Below are 21,523 nucleotides of genomic sequence, written 5' to 3'. Positions count from 1 at the left end.
ATAACGAGAGGAAATTAAAATGAGAATATTCAAACGTTTCAGTGGAGACTACACATGGACTTTTCCATCTGGGAGAACAAGCATTAAAGGATTATCAAATCAGCATAATTGTCTGGAATGCAGTAAAAGATGTAAATATCTGAAGTGTTGACCGAAATAGGTTTGTAAAAAGGTGATGAGATGGATCATAATAATTCCCAAATCCATTAGTACAAATCCCTCGGCTTAAAATTTATTGAATTGGCTTTCATTGAACAATTCTTCTTGTAGTTTTACCCTTTTAAATAAAAGCTTAACTAGGCATTATTTATTTAAATGTGGCTAGTACCGTTTAAACATTTTACGAGGGTTAAATAAACACTTTCCTACTTCCGAATAGCCATAAACGGATCTTTCGGGCTCAATAAGCCGATGTAAACATTGACTGAGTACTCTAGTTAGTGGCATTTCCGGCCCGGTATTATCTTCCGGACCTAAACATCGATCTGGTTAAAAGTTACAATGATTAGTTTTGTGCAAGAGATATAAATTGTAAGCAACGGAAAGGTGGGGGATAAAACTGCAGGGGTGCCAGCAGCAATTAAGAGCATAACTGGATTAGTATCTCTCGGTTTTCTTATTTATGGTTCAATTAACAGACTGGTAATTTAATAAAGAAACGAGGAATTTCTAGTTGCTCGATGAACGGTAGCCGCAATTCGATAAAATAAGAGGGGATAATCTATTTTTCTGTCAATCATTTTATTGATGTGTTAAAAGTTTCCAAATGTTGGTGCAAATGGATTAGCAAGGTTTTTGCTAATACAAATTTTGATCTAAACTCAGTGGAGCGAAAAATACAAGAACAAATGGATATTGGGGATAAATCATATTTGTTTCAGATTGAATTATTAAATTCCAATTTACTATTAATTGTAAAAGAAAATTAAAGTTTTATTAAATATTTGGTGATAACTCAGACAGTTTTGACATAAGTCTATTTAGGTGTTTGGTACTGCAAAACTCCAAATTGTAATTGTTAAACTGCAAATTTTTTGCTATTTACATTAATGCGCTTTTCTTTTGCAATACTTTATATACTTTTTTTCAGGTGGAGGTGCAATAAAGGCTTTTTCTGCCTTCTAATAAATTAGACTTTGCTCTTTATTTGAGAGCACTTTGCTAAAATCGTAATAAAATTTAAATTCTCTCTGGCGTGCATTCGAGGCGCCGGCATTTGATCAGAAATAAAAGTTTTTGCGATTCATTTCACTTGGTCCTGGAATACTCGTGAGTAATCCTTTGAAGTCACCGCCCACATCAATTTGCCTGTATCGAAATCGATAAGAGATGATCTTGAGAGTTTGTGCAGCACATTATTCACCGAAAGGCTGCACAAATGTCTCAATTTGAATATGTAAATCCGTTTGCTACCTGACACTGCCTGATTTTCTCGCCACGTTGAATGGTTCGGCTCCGGGTCTATTCAGATTGCGTTTCCAGGACACACACGAAAGATCCGGGCAACGTCTGCCCACAATTTGCGTTCTCTTCTACATATCAATTGGGAAACTTTCCTCCGGACTAGATATAATTGATTGCTATAAGGCTTACGCAAGCCGGATTTGCATTTCGATTAGACGGGTTAGGATGAACCTCGTGCATAAGGAAAAGCTAATGCGTCGATTGTTTGCGTGTTGGGATTAAGCGATTTATTCGTAATTTAGCGGAGAATCTTGCACCCGCCAATTTCTAGCAGCTTGCGAAAATGTGTTGGAAGAATAACAGACGTCAACTCCGGAATTCCGGAGAAAGCTAAGCTATTCTGATGAGCTTCAAAGATCAGTGCTGATCCTTTGCCCTTTCGCGCTTGATTCTTTTATAGACGAGATTCTGGATTTTGTGGGTTACGAAATTAAAATAAAAATGGCGAAAAGCCACCGCAATTTTGTTCTTCGATATTGAGTTAGTAAAAAGACAAATATTAATTTTCCGAAATTATAAATAAAGTCAATTTTGTCTGAAGAGACAGAAATCGGACGTAATGAAATCGAATAAATTAAGCACAGAACAAACCCAATCTTTTGTGTACTCTAATTTGAATTTGTAACGAATTGTTAAGTCGTATTCATATTCATGCTAACGTCATTGACGACAACCATTTTGACACAATGGCTTTAATTCATCGTTGAATTGTATTTTAATTTTTTCCCTTTTACCTACCGCAATTTATTTGCAGAGTTATCGGGAACGTTGTCAATGGCTCCCAATTAATTTGACGTAGTGTGTTAAATGCTGAGTTTTGTGTTTTGAGCCGTTTTGCTTTTATTGCTAACATTCGGTAGATTTATAATGCTGCTACTGTGACGTATATAATGACAGTGTTTAGTTAAAGAGACTATTTCACTAAATTTGCATACTGTACAGTGACGTACGACCCCACCCATATGCGAATAATAATAATCTTATTCTGCTCTAAGCCAGTAAAAACAAAACATCAATTCAAATAATAATCATTAATTGTTCATGACACGTTTTTTATCATTTATCAATGTCAATACACTTAAACCGATTTGCTGTTGTTGTAAAGAAGGCTCTGGAATATTAAACGTTGGACTGAGTTTAAATTATTCATTTGTTATTACCATCTCAAAATACAAGAGCAAACCTGAATTCAATATTATCTTTATAAATTTAAATGTGTGTGTTATGATACTGCCAACGAATGAAGCATGGAATTTCCAAAACTTGTTCGGAATATTAAACAATTCTGGGCTAAAAATTATAAACGAAATATTTTAGGTTCTACCTAATTACGAAGGAGTATTAAGTGACAGTACACTGTACAATGAAACATTCAATTGAGTATCGAAGGAGAAATAAAATTGATTAAATAAGGTCTTGCGGCAAGTCATAACGCAAGACAGGTTAAAACCGAAATAAATTTTAGATTGTCAAGGGGTCCGTCATAAACACACATAAATTATCAGACGCAGGAACATAAACAACGGCAAATAAGTCATGAACGTATATAGGAGACAAGACAATGCTAAGGTTGTAAATTCCGAGATCCTTCTACTAAATTATTAAAATTTGCCGCGTCTCGTCTTATCGGAGAAATACGTGTTAAAGAATCCTTCCGGTACTGTGGTCGTGATTAGGTATAAGGACAATAAAAACAGAATGGCTTTACTATCTACGAGTGATGGGGTGCGGGATTAAATATAATTTTAAATTGCTTTTTCAGGCTTTGATTCTAATTAATTTTCCTTTAGACGCATTATCATGCATCTTTCAACTAAAGACGCTTTCTAATGCAAAGTAGCAGACGCCATCTTTCCTAATTCGAATCTACAGCCAATTCATTTAAATACCTTTAGTTGCCAGTGTGATTTATTACTGGTGGTTTTTTGTTTTAGGTCAAATTTACGGTTAAATTAAAGGAAACCGTTATTATTTTTTTTTTTATAAAGAATTGAATTGTTTTGTACGACTTTTAAGCTTTTTAGGTCTTAAAAAATTATCTGTGAAATTAATTAATGCATGCAGCCGGTTAAAAAAATCTTCAAAGTAAAGATTATACATCAAAGAATTTCACAAGACATCATATTTGCACTGAAACATCTAAGAAATTGAGTCAATATACTTTTCTTTTTTATACTTTTTCTTATTATGCCAATTTTTAAAATACTCGCAAAGTATTAAAAAAAACAAGATAATAATTAATGCATGGGGCTATTATTTTTACAAGAGTCATTTGACAAAACTCTAGAGTGGGTTAGAGGCTTTTAAATAAATGAAATCGTTCATTGTGAAATCGAATTTTATCACAAAAAGTTTGCTAAAGCCTTGAATCACTTTAGTTTTGAAAATATCCTTTTTATATATTTACAGTCAGACTTACATCTTGTAAAGTTTTGTAAATTTTACGAAGGGAACATCTGAAAATTGGAAGTACAACTTAAAAATAAAATTTATATTTTCTGGTTATTACCAGCAAATACGTAAGGTTTTTTTGTAAAACATTTGCTGTCTTGAAATATGTCACTCTAATTATTACATTCTTTTTTCTCCCGTTGTTTATTTTTATTTAGAGACGTAGATCTGCATGCTAAACTTCTGACCTGTATATTTTATGAATCATAAACTTCCAGAGTTTTAGGATAAAAAAAAAACTTATTAATTTTTCTCGACTTACTGTGCATATTAAATACAGGTGTCCCGTTTATTTTTGTTACAAATTTAAACAATTATTGTACAAACAGTTTTTTTATTAATTTCAGATTATTTATTTATATACCAATATAGGAAATGTGGCTTTAAAAAGTACTACATTTGTGCTTTCTACAGTTTATCTTTGAAAAATATATATTTCCATGAAGTAACAAATAAACGAAATCAATCAGTAATATTTGTGCGAAGTCGCAACACAATTTTCTCTGCAATTTTCCATAAAAACTTTCGCGGTTGACGAGCGTTTCAGGAAACGACTGAAAGGGTTCATCGATTTTCAGCTTCCAACCTTACTCATTTCATTACTTTTATCCTATTTTTACACATTGTACAAATCAATAACACTTCTAGTTGATAGAAGATGTAAACCGGAAACTAATTAAGTTAGCTTTGAAACTTTTAGTGAAATACCTAGAATTTTAATATTTTCGTTAAAAAATCTATAAGGAATCTTGATGAAAGTAAAACGAATTTAACCTTTGACCGGATGAGATTAATGTTAATTGAATTGCGATGGTAAAACCTGAAAAAATTTAGATTCGGGCTGAAATTGAGTCTTGAATGTGAAAAGGGTCGTATGACACTTTGGACTTGTGTAAGTGACACATGGTTGGTTACACGCTAGTATCTTGCAACATTATCTACCTTCCTACAAGTACAATTAAGGACCATGTGAATTATTGCCAGGAGTTTTGTAAAATATGGGCGATGTCGTAAATTTAGGAAAACTCGACTTTTTCGTATTTAATTAAAATAATAATAATTATGACAACAATTATACGTGTACAGTTATCTAAATTGTCTTTTTAAATTGAAAACAAATATATATTTACTGAAAGCTTATAAATGTCGTAATGTCGATTATTATTTCGTTAAAAAAAGAAGCTCAGGTTTTGGAGCTTTGAGATTATCTTTTTACCTCATAAAATTTAATCACTTTGACATCATAAAAGAAGACTAACAAAACATGCTAAACAGTGAGGTTGTTTCGTTGTCTTAGAAACATAATCTGCAAATTATTTTCATCCGCAATGACTGAAAGAGGAATTAATAAATTAATGCGGAAGCTTTAAATGTGCCTGCAGATTCATTTTTAATTTTTGTTCATTTTGTATGAGTTTCTCATCTTTCACAGTTTTATTAAAAGAGTCGAAAGACGTCTTTATATTTTTAAATTAACTTAAGTTGAAGAAGTTAAAATTTTGTAGATAAATTTGTGAATAGTCTGTTTCACTCTTTGATAAACTCCAAAATAATGTTGCTGTTGGCATACATGGTAAACCTTCCAAGTGCAATACTCAAGTGTTATGACTACATGAGAGTAGTGTGTATTACAGGAATGTGGGGAGGTTCTTGTGAACTATCTTGCAATCGCATAGTTGAAATCCTTACTAGAATATAATATCTTTTCAGACAAAAAAATTACTGTGTAAAAATATTAATTAATTAATATCTTCATCTTTATACCTAAGTCTCTTGGAAATTGTCAGATGTCTTGTTAGTTTACATTGGGAACAGAAACAAAAGGATTGGAATCTGTGGTCATAAATTGCAATTAATTTGAAAATAGGGTTAATTTCATTAAATTGCAATATTGTGGTATTAAACCTGGGGCTCATTAAAGCCAGCCTAAACTATGCAACGTCGCTGAGCTTAATTAGCCTTGTTTCGGCAAAACCCTAGCCTGCGCTTTAAAACTTCCTAATTGATTTTGTTAAAATTTAGGAATTCACTGCTGAGAATTACGTGTTTATTAAAATCCAGGTGGGTTTCTTGTATAAACTGGGTCGAAGTGGAAGCAAACGACCTAAATGACAATAATTACTTTAAAAGGGGTGGTATGTCAGAAAAGCTGAGTAAGGTGTTCAGAAGACGATGCATGGACAGGACAGAATAAAGGAGCTGACGAGCCATTATGTGCAATCACAAGCACTCTTTCCTCCTCACCACTTTACATAAATTCAATCAATATCAGCCGGTTGTCGACGAGAGGGTTGGCCGCAGCTCAGCTGAGGCGAATTGCTGAGATAATGGCTCTTCGATTGCTGCCAATGACAGATATCCACCGCTAATTTATCGAAACGATTTTTATCCCGGTATCTCCCCAATTAACTCATATTCAAATCCGCAGCGAGTGGTAGCTATTGAAAAAAATATTTGAGAAAATTACTTGCGGCCTCAGCTTTTTATACACGAGCGAAAATTACAGTGCTATAACTTAAAAGACGTCGTTGTGCTAAGCTACGTCCAAGTTTCTTTGCGCTTGTTGGGGCTTTTGTGAATTGGGTGGTTAGTTTTTTGTTCATGTGATAACGCCTCGGAGAGAAAATATTGTGATCTATTACATCGCAACTTTCACCACAAAAATGTTTTACTCTTTTTACATAACACTTATAGAAAATGCTAGAATTTTTTAGGAAAATAAATATTCCACAAATGCAAGTAAACTATTCATAATTATTAGCGTAGTAATTAAATATTTTTCTTCTGAAGACCAAAACAAGTACTTAGAGATAATAAATAGTAGTAATATAGGATGTTCGGAAAACACATTGAAATATTTTTGGGGGGTGGTTTTCTAGGTCAAAATAAGAAAAAAAAAAGTTTTTATGGACTTATATCCGGAAATCTTTCCTAAGGAAGCTACAGCAATAACTAGACCTTGTAAAAAAATTTCGGAATTAAGGTCGGTGCACGGTATAAAAAAAGCCCGTTTTTCTCGAGCCAAAAAATTACTCCAGTTGCAATTTTTTGTAAAATGTCAACCAAAAAAGCATTTCCGTACAAAGGTCTATAGAAACTTTTTTCTTATTTTGATATAGAGAACCACTCCCCACAATATTTCAACGATTTTTACAGAAACCCTATATTTTTAAAATATACAGTGTGAAAGATCTTGTTTCTAATTTACGTAAAATAATGTTTATCGTAGTTTCTAGTCCCTCATATGCTAAGCACCAATAATTTTTCACTGATAATTTGCAAAACCTAATAAAGCATTAAATTAATAGTCAGGGTAGTTCAAAGGACGCAATGCATCAATTAATCTCTTATCGTTAATGAGTAACCATTAACTACACATAATTTTTACTTTGATAGAAAGTCTAAATAACTATTTTTACAGAGGTGTGCTTTTATGGTTTTAAATATTTTTATTTCATAATAATACTGTTTTATTATTAGATAAAAGCATAAAGTTTTTCTTTTTCAATTAAACGTCTTCAAAAAGCTTAAACAATTCCTTTACAGATCATAAATTACAAACGAAAGTTTTGGGTGTAGGAATTCATAACACTTGAATTAAATTAATTAACGTTGCGACAGATGTGTAAGAGAACAAAGTTTACTCTAATAACTTTGTGACAGGTAATATTTTTGTTTGTTTGTTTGTTTTAGTCAAACCCAACATTTTTCGTGCTTTATTTAAGTTTCTACATGAGTGATATCTACCCCAAAAACACCTTACACCGTCAATTTATATTATTTTCTCTACGACTGGAAAACATGTGCACGAAATACGAAATATTAATAGATTAATGTTCAAGACATGTACAGTTTACTGAAACAGCACAACAAAATAATTTATCTAAGTTGTAGGTATATACGTAATATGATGGAAAATATTTTTAAAAGAATGATGACATACTGGATCAAGTCAATATTATTTTAATATAATTAAAATCATCATATTGAGCCAATTTTAAATAGAAACCGTGTTATTGCGGTTATTTCAGCAAGCTTTGTTGTTGCTTTGTAACTCTGGAGTACCATAAAACTTGAATAAAATCACTTCGTGGATAATGTAACGTTTCAGATTTACACTTTATTGCGAAAAACTTGTTTAAAAATTTAGTACCAACAATGGGACGAAAACAATGCATTTATGACAGAAGATCAAAAAGAAAGATAACGCAATTGCTTCACAAACATTGTGTAAAGTTTATTATTGTTAAATGTCTCTAGGTTCAAAATAAATTATTACTCCTGCCATCAATTTGTTAAAATATTTCTAGTCTTTTTTGAGTTGAAATTTCTAAGAAATTGCTGCTACTTTCCGCTTTTTAACCTCATACGGAAATTACAGAGTTATAAGTTAAGGTTGTCATAATATTAAAGCTCACGTTGGATCCAGCCGGATCAAAGTCGGAGCTCTACCAACGCTGATATCAAACCTTAAACGGAGATTGTGACGTTAGTTTGGCGCTTTAACTGGAATAACACGACTCGTAATATGCTTGTTAATCGAATTAACTCAATAGAATTAAACCTAATTAGTTGTTCGTCGACAATTCTTGTCTAAACACTCACGTATTCAGATCTTTTTCACGAATGTGAGATTTCGTGAATTTAAATGGAAAGCATCCTTTCGACAAATTCCACTTTTAATTGAATTTTGAAGGGAAATGCGTTAGACTAAGGCAAGCCTCAAACACGATTAAATTGAAAGATTAAATTATAAGAGTAGGAATGAATCAATTCATTACATTTATCTTGCATGCAATTCTATTATGGATCGATTGTGCAAACTGTTTCAAATTCGAGAACGCAATTCGTAATGCACTGAAATGAGTTTTATTACCATACCGAGTCGTAAAATTTTAAATTAAAAATTAAAACAGTCGTAAGGAGAAACCAAAATAAAATTTATATCTTAGGTTTGTGCATCTGGTTTCTGCATCGAAGCAATGGATGAATTGCTGCAATCAAATCCAGTGCCAAATTTCTAAATAAATGTATTGAGAGTTAGGGGCTTCAAACAGGAATTAAAAAATAATCCAAATGCTACCACATTATAATTTATTTTAATAGATAAGTCAAAAATCATCACTAGGCCTGGTATTTCTTATTATTTAATTTGTCAGAAGCTTCATCTCAATGAGGGTTTGCATAAAACATTAATGAAGTCAGTTCTTGTCATTCCAGCCTCCATATACGAATGATTAATCATAGCAAGGCAGACGTTGTTACTGCGTCATAATTTACTATAACTCGGATGCAATCTCCCAGCAAAACAAATATATCATCAAGGCCTCCACATCAGTTTGAAATTAAAATGAAAATGGTGCTTGAAACAAGACAAAAAGAGAATCAAAATATTTCGGAAAATTCTATAACACACATTCCGATCTTGTCATGAACGAAATATTGTTACTCGTCATCTGCCTCAAGGGACTTGAGACGCGAATTTGCCATATCTTTTGTAGATTGTGTTGTTGGGTTGCGATTTTATTGCATCGTTCTAGATAAACAAGAAACTCTAGACCAGATTTTTTTATTTGTTTCCATGTAAGTGATGGTAAATTTCAGTCCGAGTCAAAGCTTAATCTCTGGAAACATCCAGGAACTGTGGTACCTGCCGAATTGTGCTTTTATTCCAGCTGGATCTTTCGGTGGGCGTGGTCCTGTTGCTAAGCAGCGAATGCTGAAGGGCCACTGTAAACTGACGCGCCAGTGTCACTAAAGCTCGCTCGCTGAAAGCTTCATCGAAAGCTCTATGGAATATACGTTGTTTGTATAAACGGTGAAGAATTTGCTAGTGTCGGAAGAACATATTGTGGACTTATATGTTAGCGAATTTTGTAAGTTTGCTGTTTTAGAATCGATGTTATATTACATTCTAAAGAACTTACAAAGATTCAGGTAACAGGTGGTCTTATTTCTATCCCAATATTATCACTTACCTATTTCTATTAAGAGCTATACAAATGCTTTTACATATTTAAAATTTGAATAGAACTATACAAGTATTTAATTTCATGTCACACTACTAATTTGGTTAATGTAACAACACTCACTTGCTATTTTATTACCATCCATTACCATATTTTTTTCAGGTGTGTGAAGGACGGAATTTATTTCTTTCATAATTTATTTTATTACCTAAGTAATTTTAATCCACATTGAAATTTAAGGATTATTTTATTTTCGACTTTACTGCTTGTTTTATGAGTTGTTAAAGACTCACAGTTTTAGGAGTAAACGGCAAATAAATTCATTAAAATTTTACTGATCCTTTTAGATTTGGTTTGGGATTACGATATTTTCACTTTAGTGTTAAGTCTGGTCGTTTAGTGGGTGTTTTAAGGATACTATAATTTTCTCACTTCTCTTCCCTTGACATCCCGGAAGATTAAATAGAAAAAGGTTGCTGCGGTAAACTGACATATATTCACACATCCTGTTATAAATTTAAAACTAAGAATTTTCTTTCATTTCAAAGCTCTTGTTTTCAGACGTACTCTGCTTCAGAGTGGTTTTCAATATTGCTTGTGATATGCGGAAACTTCTCTAATAACGCACACTTAGATTCTCATCTGAAGATTTCCGTGCTCTAGAGATTGTTCCATGATTATTCAATCGAGTTGAAAAGATATAAAAGAAATTTAGAGTTTTTTGCGGCTAATAAAGCTGAGGCTTTGTTTCCCACTAATTCAATTTGTGTGATGTTTTCATTGTTGCACAACACCATCCAATTATAACTTGCAAAGAAAATTCTTTAGAGATGTTTCAAAGGGCTCGGGGCTGTTGCTGTGGCCCCTGATAGGATCAGTGTTGCGAAGCTTCTTGTTTTCCATATTATGTACTACCTTTTTTTCAGAACATAAATTAAAGATACATTTCTTTCGTCTTGTAACTTTCATGTTTTTTGAAGAAATATATTTTTCAGTGATATTACCTAGTTATGTATGTCAACAATTTTTGTCAAAGATAAAATGCCAACCAAATTACCTATTATAAATTTCACATAATTATGCACTTTACATACGTGAGTACGTATCTTGGATTGCATTTTATTATATTTTATTTCTGCCATACCAAAAAAAAAAGAAAACTCAGACTCATTTTTGTGATTCTCGCTGTGAACTGAATGTATTTTTTTACATCTACATATTTCTGAGCAGCTCTTAAAATAAATATTGATCTTTTCTTTCTACCACACACCTTTGTTGTGGTAAACAAAAATTTAGAGGTTGTCAATCAAACCTGCGAGGAAAGATTTATTTTCAAACAAGCAAAACTGATTCAAGCAGTTTAATTTTAATATAATTTTCTCGTATAAAAAGCAACTTGTTCTTGGCATTAGAGGTACATTTTTGACCCTAATACCTATTTAATGAAAATCAACGCACAACTTTCGTATGAGTTATTATAAACACTGCTGCTGAAATTAATTTTCACACAAAATGTTCTTGCATATTTTAGGTTGTCTCATGTAGACATTTCCTAAATTTACCTTTAAAGTTAGTTTGGATTAACAAAATTAAATACGAGAATAACTTAATTGGCAAAATCAGATTATAACAAAAAACAGGAGTTGGCTGTCTATCATTGTGACATTTTTGCAAAAATGATTAACGATTTATAAACGCTGTTTTCCTGTTCAAATTCCAAGAAGTTGAGCTTTCGCTAAGGAAGCTCTAATGCAAATTAAATTAATACACTTTCTATAATCTAAAAGATTTAGAGGGTGATTATGGTGATTATGATTGATAGTTTTGCCTGTCGATTTTACAACACTCAACCCAAACATTAATCAAGTCAATTAGATTCTTTCAATCAGCGATGGTGGATACCAATAATAAATTAATTGCGTCCAAGATTGGATTACGTAAATGAAAAGTTTTGACTGATCAACCACATAAAAACCACTTCTAATCCTTAATACGGCTGCGGATATATCGACCGCTTTATTCCAATACAACGGCTTTTTTCCAATCAACACTACGCTCTCGTCCGGATTCACCTAAATATTTTACAAACTCGATGGGTTTTAATTAATTACGTTATACTGTAGAGCTGTGTGTTAGGATAATGCAAAATAGATTCACTGCAAGAGACTCCTGTTTAAAGATAATCTATTGATTTTGTAAATATTCAATTCGACTTGGTTGCAAATTTAAATTCAACCTGATTGATGCTGACATTTGTCTGCGACCAATATATTGCGAGCTGGACATTCTGCACAATAATTCTTTTCGCAGCCCTAAAAACATTGGGATTAAAACCATTGAAAACCATATTATACTAGATTGCAATAAATTTCCACAAAGCCTTAGAGCTCAAACAAAATAAAGTAAAAATAAACAAGAAAATGAACAAAAATGATACAACAATTAAATCAAATTTTGTGAGAATGTAATAGTGATCAGTATGTGTCCATTGACGAAGTTGGTGTTTAATAAAAAGCAATGTCTAGTAAAAAACTGGTTAATTTTATCTACTAGTGAATAAAGCAAAGAAAGAAGACTTAATTGCTTAATGTTATTTACAAATTTTAGTCAAAAGTAGATTTCCAAACTACAGTTTTGTAGGGGTAGACTTTCGCAATTAGGAGAAGTGGTTTCATTTGATCAGAAAGTAAAATCTGGAAGTTTTATTGCGCATTGTAAGTTGGAATGATCGTCGTTAGGTTTTTCCTGCTTAAACAAAGTGGAAACACTCCGAATAGTGATAAAGGACAACTGAATTGAGTGTTAATCTCAGGAGAGCGACCCTTGTCAAAGAATAGAATCAGTTACAAAACCGAATAAATTTAAAACAAACAGGACATAAAAAACGCGGTCGAGTTCGACACCTAATTTGTTTATTCGTTTCGAATTTAAATTGATGAAAATGAAGCAAGAGGAAAACTTTCCGATATCAACTAACTGTCTCACTGTTGGTAAAAGTTTAGCTAGCAGAACGGCCATATTGATTCTCTTGTGGTTTCGACAAAACTAGTTCGAAACCACTAACATACTCTGATCCCTTTCCCAAGTTCGAAAACTGATCGTATTATAGTTAGACACACTTTTTTAATAATGTCTAGTCAAATAGTTACGGATGTCACAAAACTAACGACAAAAAGAAACTTAATATCTGTCTGCAGTCAAATTTACTTCAGTGAATCTCCAACTTTGATTCCAATCACAACTTAAGTTTCTAGGTTAGTAGTAGTTGCCATAGTAACTTAAATCGTTTCGAACAATTTCCTTTTTTCATGCTTGATTTGATGATAAATTGCAACCATCTAATCGAGTTTTAAGTTTACACCTTCATGAGAAAAGTTGAGATAATGCACTCTTAGTGCAGGAAATAACGACTTTTTTACTCGAACATAAAATAAACTTCTTGAATCGAATTTTAACCTTTGCGGTTTCAATAGCAATTAGGAAAACTCGATTTAGAATAAGCAATTCTCACTGACATTTTCCAAACTTCGGAAAATTCAATTTATTATATCTAGTCCCGGAAACTAGAAGCTTTTAGGACAACACAAAAAAATTGAAGCCGAATGAGTAGGAGAGGATAATGATAAGGGTGTATTGCCAATTACCTCCTTGGTGGAGTTTTGTTTAGCTCCATGTAACACAATTAGAAATGAGGGTTAGTTTTTATTGCAGACAAATACAATTTTATGACAAGGCTTTGTTTGATTTAAGGTTTTGAAAGATTTGACCAATAGTTTAAAATGTAGCTAATTAGAAAAATAAATGAATTCAATTTAAAATTAGCAAAATAAATCATAAAAAACTAGGTCATGCCAAATGTAAATAGATTGATCGTTTTGCTTTTGCAAAGTTTATTTTAACAAAATTATGAAGCACGTTGGACATTCGTAATATATCGTACAACCGCATTATAAATTTAAAGAAAATTTATGAAGACTTTTTATTTACTTATTTTCTAGTTTAAACTTAAACTAGGAAAGAGAAACGAATACACTAATAATTGATGAAGCTCAAAATAGGTTGTCTAATTAAGATAATTAATTATTCAATGAACTTTCAGACTTTTTTGATCTTCACCTAACTAGAAAGAAAATTAAACTCATTGATTTTTATTAGGGATTCAGTTGTTTTTTTGTAATTATAAAAGTTTTAATAAAATGTGGTAAATGATTTGAATCTCTCATAAGCGAGTCTAAATTAATAAGAAACGGCATAATAAAATGCAGAAGAAGCTCTAATCGGATTATTTATTAAACGAAATTATCTGCTTTATTTTGTGTATTTTCTTATGGTAATATGGTAACATAAAATTATTATATTCATTATTATATTTTTGGATAGTAATTAAAAAAAAAATAAAATGTAGGAGAACGTAAAAAGTTGTTTACATATTTTTATTTTTGCTGCATTCTATTAACTACGACTTCAGAACATATCTGAAACGTTATTTACGGATTGAAGTGGACGACTTTGGTTCTTCTATTATTTATGAAGATGTACCTGGTTTTAATTTTTTGTTATATTTTTAGTTTATAATATTACTTATTACTGAAAATTAACTTGCTATAACATCTAGAAAATGATGCTAACCAACATTTAAGCATTTTGAGTTCAGTAAAAAATTGCAATTCTCAGGAATTAGCAAGTCAATGAAATGTAGATATACAGTAATTATTGCGAGCAAGGCAAAGTTAATTAGTTGGGGAATTATATAGGGCTTCTCGTCTATGCAGCATTTTGTTTAATACCTTTTAAAACCCATCGTAAATTTCGCATTTCCGTAATTCGTATTGTCCGGACGTAATCAAAATCTCTTCAATAATCCTTGTTTATATAAATCATGTTTTTGCATAAACTATGTTTATTTACCGCTGTTAAATTAATTCCTCTTCGGGTTTAGTGGATTTCGATGAAGTCATTATTTTTAATTTACGTCGCATCAATTCCTTCGGGCGTCATTATTGGTATCATCAAAATTTGGAATATTGATTCCTGAAACCAAGCATAAAATTCGCGAAGAGTGAAGCCATACTCCGTAAATCCAATAAAGCGATCTTAACGTGATGAATGTATGCTAAAGATAAGACCGTTTCCGAAGAAAATTGTATTGGCAAAAAGAAAACGTAGTGAAACCAAAATGAGGAGCCTGCAGTGGGGCTGACATTGAGATTGATGAAGAGTAAACAGACGCTTTTTACGCCTATTTCGGAAAGACGCAGCGACGCCTTTTCCCGTTCCAAATAAATAACTCATTAAACAAGTCGACATCGATTTTCTTGCGTATTTGCATCTGACACGCTTTTGCAGCACATGCCAGCCGGAAGATAAAACTCGATCGATTTTTCTATTCTTTGGAGGTGAATGGCCATCTTTGTCTTCATTAGAGTTGCCGCGGGTAGTGTCTGCAGAAATATTACCGACGAACTTTGATCTTGTACAAAGACTCGCGACTGATCTAATTTAAAGAATTTTTCTTGTATTCAAGTAAAAGTATGAAAGGACGACGAAGACCAGAGCGAGATTAAACGGAAACAACGCTTCAGGCAAACGTCAAAACAAGAATGTCGGATAATTCCTGCTACTTTGTAATATCGGATGATAAATTCACTCAACTTCTTTGCGAAACTTATAATTAGCGGTGCTCCACTGACTTATCTTTCCAAATGGAATAACTTTGCTTTTAATCCAAGAAGAAATTTTGTTTTGTTTCGAAAGGCCGTCTTTATAATTTTCAAGCTATTACAAGTTACAAATACAAAAATTTCTCTTTGGAGAAAGCTCAAAAGGTGCCAAATTTCGTCTGGTGTCACAAAATATGATCAAAAGCTAAAGTTAGGTAACTTCATTACGGAAACAATTCTTTGCTCTTTCTGTTCTAAATTAATTTCGGTTGCTCGTTTGAACGTGCCAGTCTCATTAAATTACTAATTTCAAATTACATTGATCCGGCTTCATTTTATACCTGACACTTATTAAATTCGCGCTGAATATTTTAAAAATTTTAATATGTCTCGGAAACGCTAATGGAGCTTATAACTTTGTTTACAAATGTATAATGCAAAGTTGTGACACAATGCAATTATTAAATTTATGTTACAATAACGTTCTGTGATGTTTGATTAACTCAAACATCATTATAAACTTTTCATGTTAATTAATAGATTTTTTCAGAATGTTTTTGTTAATTAACAAAATCATGTTTAAAGTAGTTGTTTAATGTAAAACTAATCTATAGGAAAACTCACTGGCACAGTGCCATTATTGTTCTATCATCAATTTTGGACACCATTCATTTTTACTGCATTTGTCACTCGGGCTTGTTAATTAAAGTCCAACCATAAATACCTGACAAATGTCATTAAATCGATGATACATCAGGAATTTGCTGCTGAAGCAAAACCTTTTCCAGATTAAATCAAATATAGCAAATCCGATTTACACAATTTCCGCACGATAAAACTTGCATCAAAAATATAAAGAAATCACTCAGTTACTTGAATGCAAAAGTTAAAATCCAATATAGAATGTAAAACTCGAGATGTACGCAAGAGGGACAATATAGGTCAAACCTGAATATCTGCAATGTTCAAGTGGGTATGAATATGAAATCTAAGTGGTGAGAGGAACCGGCTGCAGCTTTGCGTGACCGTCCTATGTATAATGGAACTCTTGTGTCCGACGGATGTTTTAAAGAGCACTCAACACTACGAGTTTCTCAAGATTCTGGAGAATTTGACACAGAGGGATGCAACGCCAGAGCTAATGTCAAATTGGCCAGAAGTTCAATCCAATCAAGTGGAAAATTTAAATTCGACGACTTACTCCGAGTCAATCGAGTTTTAGACAGATTCCGGTTATAACACAATTTGCTTTTTACGAAAAAGTAGTTTAAAATAGTATATAAAAAGGCTGGCTCTATTTTAATCTAAATCTGCCCGGACTAAAGTCGTGGTTTTAATAATAATTAAACAACACATCTGCTTAGAAGATTTTACTACTATTGCGTGTTTAATAACAAAAAAAATATTTTAAGAAAATTAAAACACGCAAGTTTTTGATTAAATTAATTAGAACTTGAGCACAGCTGTAAAATAAATTTATGCTTAAATTTTAATCTTATTCAACTGGGTTTCTTATTGTCACCATTGCAGATGAAATTTAATTTTAAATTTTACATTCACCAAGAATAGAAAATAAGTTTTTGACTCTTCAGAAAAATTTCATGCATATTGCATATTTGCCACGGGTAAAATTTCAAATTACTATTTAATGACGAATATTTTATTATTGTGAAAAAATTAGAACTCTCAAGTTTTGTGATTAAATTAATTACAACTGGAGCACAATTGTAAAAAATATGCTCAAATTTTAATCTTATTCAATTGAGTTTCTTATTGTCACCGTTGCAGAGAAAATTTAATTTGACATTTTTCAAGAATAAAAAATAAGTTTTTCAGTCTTCGGAAAAATTTCATGCATATTGCATATGTGCCACGGGCAGAATTTCAAATTATTTACTTTTTGTGAGCCACTGTTTTGTTTTAAATGAATAATTTTTCGATATGATATCTGTATTTTGTGCGGAATTATTCTTGCATAAATGTTTAATATATTTAATATTTATCGTTGACGTATTTTGGCTATTTATGTTTAGTAATAATTAAAGAAATAAATTGTAGTTGAAATTGAATTTCCAATCACCGAAACAATAATATGATTAACATGCGACATTAATGTTTTTACAGTTATACATTTTAAAAAAACTATGGCTTGTATTTGTTAGATAATTGAGTTTATAAAAGTAATTCAAACCATAAATTATTAGAAACATTAACATTTTTTGACTAACGAGATTTTATTATACAAATCTAAAAGAAAAGCAGATTTTGTACAAAAACACTGAACGTCTAAGACTCGATTGTTGCCACAATAGAATAGGATCATCGATTCAAGAAAATCTCGGCGGACATTATAACAGAAAGGTTTTCGAGTTTCTCTGCTATTACATTATTAACAGATTTTGTAGAATTTCTTGCCGTTTCCTGCTCTGCGAATATAAATCAATAAAAGTCATAACGTTGTCGGTGTTATTAATTAGTGATATTAATGATTGTATATGGCTTGTGCTTCCCCGACACACCTGTTGTTTACCTCGTTAGTAGAAAGGCTTCGAAGTAGGCTTCATGCAAAGCTTATCGAAACCACAAGCTTACGAACAATCTCCGTTACGCAACAGGTGCCCTCGGCCAAGGCAAATATCATAAATTCTCAATGCATCGGGGAAACTGTTTTTAGTGAATGGAAAAATGACTTATTTTCGACTAGCACCTGAATAAAACTACTCTTCTATCACAATCAATTTTATTGTTAGTGTTTAGGAATTTATGTCAAATTTTTGCCTGTTTTGTCGTTTTCAAGTGGAAACAATGGTCGTTTCTATCATGATCGATGTTTCCTGACACACCAACAAAGATAACAAGGACTCGTCGGGAAATAACCCTTTGTTGCCAACTCAATCTATTTAATATCCTATTCATTCATAAATGATTCCAAGGCGCATTGTCTTCATTAATTTAGCTTATTTTAAGTATTTGCTGTAAGGATTAAATAAGATTTCATGTTTTGGATGAGAGATTTGCTCGTGATAAGGTCTCAAAGTGAAACCAAATATAAATATCGGTATTACTCGTTTATTCTGGAAATGTAATTTCATTTCATCAGAAAAGTGGATGTGATATTACGAAACCAAATAAAAAGTTGATTCTAAAATTGGGAAGGGTGGAACAAGGAGGCTTTTTCTTTATAAAAACACATGTATGATCAATTTGTAAAAAATTGAAACTTCTTTCTTAATTAATTTTGTCATGATATGGAGGAATAAATTAAATTACGGATGCTGCTGTATGCACTATGTGTCAGTAATGGAAATGCAATTTATGATGCCACCAACAGACGTTCCACCTGTCACTTTTGGAAGAGTAGGTATCTGTATGAGATGCATATTTTTAGTAAAGTTGGGTAAAATATTGCTTCAAAACCAGACAAACATAGATATTAATAATAAAGCCTTGAAATTGCAACTCCTGAAACATTTTATTTTCAATTTACAATATTGGTTTAAATTCATTAAGAAATTTTAATAGACGTATTTGTTGTTACTTGTTGCTATTCTTTTTCTAGCCTCAGTTTCAATCTTTTTGTTTAAACGTCGAAGGGGTTTTTGTACACAACTGAATTTTAATTTATGACGTTTAGTACGAAATTGCTGATTTAATTTAATTCAGTTTGAATTGAATTTACATAAATAAAAGTGAATTAAACACCACACCGGAAAAGTGTTGAGTGCTCTAATGTGTTAGTTATAGTGTTAATTGGCCAATTAGCATTGTTTTGCGAGTTCGGTTTTGCCTCCTCTTCTTTTAAATTACTGTCATGCAGTTATGTAAAATTTTAAAACGAATTTTGTTTTTTATTCTATTCGAATATTATTCAGAATTTATTCGATGGTAGCCTGAAATTATCAATGTCTGATCCCTCTTGGGAAAAAGGACGTAACCTACACATTTGCTTTTATCTTCTGGTCGTTGTGAACTTTCACCTTTACGTGGATAGAAAGTGAAGCGATTTTTTTAACGCCTATCTGGTTACACGGTGTTGTAATATCCACAATTATGTGTTGGTAGCATGGCTTTGAGATTCTTTTTAAATTTTGCTGTTGGATCAATTTGGAAGCAAAGTCAAGCGAAATCGGGCCAAATCGTTGTCACGTCCAGGAATGTCTCCAATCACTTTGATTCAATTATACGTTGTCTGTATCTTGGCAGCACGATCGAGTAAAATCGCAATTTTAAGAGTAAAGTGTTTCCTCTTCTGCATCCCTAGTAACCAAGACGACTGACAATACCCTGCTTTGTGACGTACAAAACCAAATACAATGCCCTTAGGGTATATACAACACGAATGATCCATCAATCTAACTTCGACCTTAGTCCTCGATTTTATCGACTCGAGACTACCATAATTACACTGCATCCTGTTTGAATTTATGTTACAATTAAAATAATTAGTTGTTTGGTTGTTTTATGGGACTCGAGTGAAACAAGAACCGACTTAATTTACTCAAAATATATCGAACATTATTTCAATTAATTTTCGTTTCTGGGCTTACTGTAATAACAGACGCAACGAGGACTTTATAGATGAGTTAATTTCGTCGTGGAACACTTAATTAACTACGCAAGATTTCACTTGCTGTTTTTCTACAGGGAGATTGCCGACGATTAAGAACAGTCACTGAAAAATCTTTCCAGGCATTCATCTCGGATCTCACAAAGATAGCTCTCGGTATTACTTCCGATACCCGGAGTTACGATTTATGATGCACTCCGTGCACCGATTTGCTTGGAATTAAAATTGTTTTTGCAAAATTGTGCTTTTCAAGAATGTAAAAAATTGCGCTCGAGATCTCCCGTCGAGTTTCGATGATGTGAGAAATTTGCATGGATGCCTGAAATTTCCGCATAGCGGTTTTTTTTATTGAAACCACATTTTTCTCTAAAGATATTGGCTTAATTTATTGTGCAGCAATGTGGAAGTTATTGTTTGAGCAACAGTTTGGTGGTAAGACGATAAATAAATATGGCAGAAAGCAAGCAAAATTACAAAATAAAAATTACAAAACACACTTCCTAGACTTATATTAGAATTTATTTTCGAGATGGCTTGAGTGAAATTCCTTATTCGAGGCGACCAACAACGTAATTCACTCGTGACGAGAAAACTATGCGAAGTATCCTGATCCTGACCGAGCATTGCTGCTGTCCTTTACATACAAAAGAGCGTGTTTTATCAACATTTTGTTGAGGGTGAATTTGAATAACATATTCGTCAAAGAGGCGTGTTAAAATACATTTTAATACACTGATATTAGAAAACATCCCATTTCGTGGTAGTTGGGGTTGTTTTGGAAACATTTCGCAAACAATTCCTTCGAGTTGGGAAATTGGAGTCTCCGACGTCTTTTTGTGTTGATGCAAGTTGGTTAATTTCAAACTCCTTAACTAAATCGAGGGAGTTTTTGAAATTTTTGGTTTTGTTAAAGTACTCCTTTGAGAGTAATTTAAACAAAGAAACTTCAACGACGCTTTTATTTATAATTAAAACTGTACTAAATTATACAAAATACGTTTACGTTCCTTCAATTGTTTTATTTCTGCATAAAGCAAATGCTATAAACATTTTCTCTTTCATCTACAAAATATACTTTATAAAGAACTTTGTGGTTCTTATTCTTATGCTTAAAACCAAAGGTAAACACAGGTTTAGGATATTTTAAGCACTGTTGTAGTCATTTATTAAGCGATATATTTATCTTCATCACTTATCATCAAAAATCTGCGAGAAATTAAGAATGTTTTATTGTGTACTACACTTCATACTTAAGTATGTTTTAAAGTGCGTTGAAATAAGAAAACTAAATAATAATCTGTATTATTTAATTATTTGTTACTGAATTTTGAAGAAGAACTTTATCTCTAAAAGATTTTATTGTTTTATTAAACCGAATACTAATAAATGGATTTTTCATTCTCTTTTTAAAT

The 21,523-nt window shown here is 32.0% G+C and overlaps 1 protein-coding gene and 1 long non-coding RNA gene across 6 annotated transcripts in view; both read left to right on the top strand.

Moving 5' to 3' along the window:
* LOC123007102 (Kv channel-interacting protein 1-like) overlaps positions 1-21,523 on the top strand; it is a 74,968-nt gene that overhangs the window by 26,897 nt on the left and 26,548 nt on the right. The window contains exon 1 of one of the 5 annotated variants that reach the window (XM_044402154.1): positions 9,658-9,791. The exons of the other annotated variants lie outside the window; for them this stretch is intronic. The gene's annotated coding sequence lies outside the window, so the exon portion shown is untranslated. Of the gene's footprint in view, positions 1-9,657; positions 9,792-21,523 lie in introns of those variants that run through there. 5 annotated transcript variants of the gene reach the window in all.
* LOC123007109 lies at positions 2,596-3,052 on the top strand. The gene is made up of 3 exons (XR_006412850.1): positions 2,596-2,729; positions 2,782-2,877; positions 2,930-3,052. It is a non-coding gene; the product is annotated as an uncharacterized LOC123007109 (long non-coding RNA).

The sequence above is a fragment of the Tribolium madens genome, unplaced genomic scaffold (assembly GCF_015345945.1).
Source record: "Tribolium madens isolate multiple individuals breed KSU strain unplaced genomic scaffold, Tmad_KSU_1.1 Scaffold_3;HRSCAF=73;Tcas5.2_LG2, whole genome shotgun sequence".
Classification (NCBI taxonomy): Eukaryota; Metazoa; Arthropoda; class Insecta; order Coleoptera; family Tenebrionidae; genus Tribolium; species Tribolium madens.
The sequence above is the reverse complement of the archived record's forward strand: the minus strand, read 5'-3'. Positions and strand labels throughout refer to the sequence as shown.